The sequence below is a fragment of the Triticum dicoccoides genome, chromosome 3B (genome assembly GCF_002162155.2).
Source record: "Triticum dicoccoides isolate Atlit2015 ecotype Zavitan chromosome 3B, WEW_v2.0, whole genome shotgun sequence".
In the NCBI taxonomy this organism is placed as follows: domain Eukaryota; kingdom Viridiplantae; phylum Streptophyta; class Magnoliopsida; order Poales; family Poaceae; genus Triticum; species Triticum dicoccoides.
This window is the reverse complement of record NC_041385.1, coordinates 805,262,476-805,266,188: the sequence shown is the minus strand read 5'-3', so window position 1 is coordinate 805,266,188 and position 3,713 is coordinate 805,262,476. Positions and strand designations below refer to the sequence as shown.

At 45.5% G+C, this 3,713-nt stretch overlaps 1 long non-coding RNA gene across 1 annotated transcript; it reads left to right on the top strand.

The window, feature by feature from the left end:
- Positions 1-1,084: 1,084 nt before the first annotated feature.
- LOC119282359 lies at positions 1,085-3,474 on the top strand. The gene is made up of 3 exons (XR_005138718.1): positions 1,085-1,243; positions 2,354-2,604; positions 3,237-3,474. It is a non-coding gene; the product is annotated as an uncharacterized LOC119282359 (long non-coding RNA).
- Positions 3,475-3,713: the final 239 nt, after the last annotated feature.

Genomic DNA, 3,713 nt, shown 5'->3' with positions numbered 1-3,713 from the left:
TAACTCAGGGTGTCAATAGAGAAATTTCCCACCTCAGCACCGCTAAGCTAATCCCTGAGTTGACGAGGAGAGTCGGGGCCGACAAGGTATATTCGTCTTCGACTGCTCTTATATCGGAAGACCACCACGCCCTTGTAAGCTGCCCGTGGAACATCGCTAGTCCGGGCGTTGCACGAGATTTAGAACAGGCTCGATCACACCCCCTGTTACATTACACTTCTTTTTTTGCGGGTGGCTTGTTATATTGCTCTAGAATCACACCTAAACTAGTTCAGCCAACTTCGGACGATCAGTCAAGTGTACAGAAATTTGCGGAAATACATCATGTGTTCGAGCACAGTTACGCTCAACGTCGTCCACTCCGGCCGCATGGACACGCTCTCACGATCGTCACCAGTCCATAGTACAAACGGGCCGCCATGGAATGAGCACGAAGCATCGCGCGTTAATGCGCCGTGCGAGGTTCAAGATGTCTGTCAAGTACTGTAGCAGAAGCAGGTTCGGCTCTGAACGGGGAGCAACCATGTCGTCGGTGTCCAGATTGTAAGTGAGCACAGACTGGAACAAAATAGAACAGACATATGAGTGCTTACAACTGTTACAGTGATTGGCGAATTTAGGGGCCGTCCATTCAGTGCGATCAAACAGTGGAGAAATAGGAGTTACGATATTAGAATTACATGAAATTACAAATACTTGTGGGACCATTACAAGATTATGGTGGGGCTAACCAATTTCTAAAAGGGTAGATCTGTCTAATTTAGTGTGCAGCGCTGGGAGAAAAGGAAAAGAAAACCTAGCTCCGCACGCTTCTTCCCCGTTCTGTCGATCCCCTCTCCGCTCGCCTCCTCTCCCGGGTCGCTGCGCCGCTGGCTCAGCCGCTTCTCGTCCTCGACCAGATCAGCGTCCATCTTCAGCGGCGGCGGCATCTTCAGCGGAGGAGGCGGGTGGTCGTGGCGGCGGCATCTTCAGCGGCGTCGCCGGACGAGCTCCACGCGCGGGGGAGATATCTCCACGGGCCCGCGCAACCACGTCCCCTCGCTAACGTCGGCCTCACAAAGAAGTGGTCTAGTCCGCCCGTGGCGCCGAGGAGGGGGAGCAGCCGCGCCCGGAGGAGGTCGTCCCCAACGCATCCATCTAGTCGTCGACCTTAACTACACTGCAGTCGCCGCTGCTGGTCCAGGTCGCCCAGTTGACACTGGCCCTGCCGGAGTGCAGCTCATCCTGCCCGAGGACATGATACGTACGGTCTCTTGCTCCCCCTTCATCCCCCTCTATTGATCCCGACATGTATTGATTTTATTGGGCAGTTCAATTCGGTGCTTGCAAGCGAGGAAGTGGTTGGATGTGCGATGGCCTAGTGGCATAGATACGTGATAGTTTTGTGCTTTGTTGATTGATGCACATGGGGAGCTATGCAGTTACCCTGGAGAGGAATTAAATTAATTACTTGTAGAATGATATTTGCAGTGTTATTGTTCGTCACGATACAAAGCGCAGGAATCATATTAATAAGTTATACATCGTTTGTGCCATAATTTGCCATCTTGGATAAGGATTGATACAAGACAGAAGGACCAAAATCATCTACAATTGTTCGCTAAGTAGAAATTTGCTACTGCAACCCTTAGGAAAGTGACAGTTTCAGAAATTGTTTAGACGGAGGGAAGAACATACAACACATATCCCTTTATTCTGCACATTCGTGTCTGATGGAGCAGTTGTAGGACGTTGTTTTTTTCTTCGATGTTCTTTTCCAGGTGAAATCCATGGCTGCTTCCTAAAACTTATAATTTGTAAGCAGATGTTTCAATTGCCAAAAGCTGGTTGTTGTTCTGCCACTAGACTGACCATCCAGCTTTAAATTTTAGTGTAATATCAAGATATTGCAACTGAACTCTTCTTAAGGTAATTCTTTGTTTTATCTGAACTCACTAAGATTATTTGCTTTTTCTTTGGTCTTTTGTGCATTTAAAATGCCAGAGAAAATTTTGCCTATCTCTTGAATTTTCACACAAAGCTAAGGTGTTCCCCATTTATAATTTAGAGACAAGCATCTTCTCGAAGCTTAGCCTTACAATGGAGACACCATCAATGGCAATTCCAAAGTTCTTTGCCTGATCTGTCAGTATCTTTCTAATCTCCCACCTCGCGCTGAAATTAAAGGGGAAAGGAGCAAACAATGAGCACCCACAAGTAATATATTCTGCCAAATATATACAAGCATGCCTACACAATGCTAGTAATCATCGTTGTGTATAATGGCGCCATACATTGTGCAGCAAGGCCATAACTATGTTTCTTCACCTACATTTGCACAGATGAGCAATTATTGTCTTCTTGCCTTTTTCAGGTATTTGGCAATGTTATCTCTTGGGCTGCCCAATTGATCACTGAAGCTGGTGGCAAGGTGGCCGCCATCAGAGATGTCACAGGGGCTGTCAAGAACTCCAATGGCATTGACATAGCCAAGCCGATGAAGCACTCGGCAGAGAACCGCGGGATCAAGGGCTTTGACGGAGGCGATGCTGTCGACCTGATCTCCCTGCTCACGGAAAAGTGTGACGTGCTCATCCCGGCAGCTCTGGGAGGAGTCATAAACAAGTAATCTTCTTCTTCTTCATCCCAGCTCACTTCATCCTATCTTCTATCAAATTACTGCTCTGAAGCTTAGTTAAAGTATCCTCATGACTGTTATATTTTTCTGTATCTGAAAACATTTTTTTTAATATGAAGTACGTTCGATTTTCGAATTCTGGCAAGTACTACCAGGCAGCATAGCAACCCCCATTGTACTTTATATTTTGCTGAATTTTAACTAACAACTCTGCTGAACCTGACTATTTTTTTGCAAAACCTGACTATTCTGTCTGTGCCACATTGATCTTCAGTATTCAGAACGCACCATCTTCTGAACTTGCATATTTAGTAGGAGTACGTAGTATGTATCAGCAGTGCACACACATTAATTATCATGGAATGCTTTCTTAGAATGGACTAGAGATCTCAAATGGAAGTTGCCAGTCGAGTCTGACACTTTGGTTTGTTAAGAAATTCTGCAATACCTGCCTATCCTAATTGTTCCGTTTATCTTCAGTTTTACTTCTACTCCTAGGGACAATGCCGATGCCATCAAAGCGAAGTACACCAACATTTCGCCACAAAACTAAGCTGCATTTGTTGACACATTTCACACATTGACTGACAGTAGAGAAATGTACATGTTCGTGGTGCAGATTCTGGCAAAGAAGGGCGTACTGATCCTACTGGACATCCTGGCCAACTCCAGCGGAGTGATGGTGAGCTACTTCAAGTGGGTGCAGAACATCTAGGGGTTCATGTGGGACGAGGAGAAGGTGAATCGGGAGCTCAAGACGTACATGACCTGCACCTCAAACATAGTTCTGATTATTTAGGCAGTGTATGTCACAGTATAGAATGGACAGTAATTATGTATTGTATATCTTTGAAAACCAGAAATGGCTCAATTTGGAAGAATGCCTGTTTTATATGAGTTTCTTGCCCGCGTTGCTACAAATGCATTACTATGCCTCAACCATAATCATCCTTGACAAATATGGCAGTCACCTTTAGTATGGAACAGAAGAAGCATGCACAACCTATTTTGTCAATGAGCAAGTTTAGCATCTGTTGTACATTGCTGATCTTATGCTGGTTCTTATTGTTGTCCTAGCTGTTTAGTTAGAGCATCT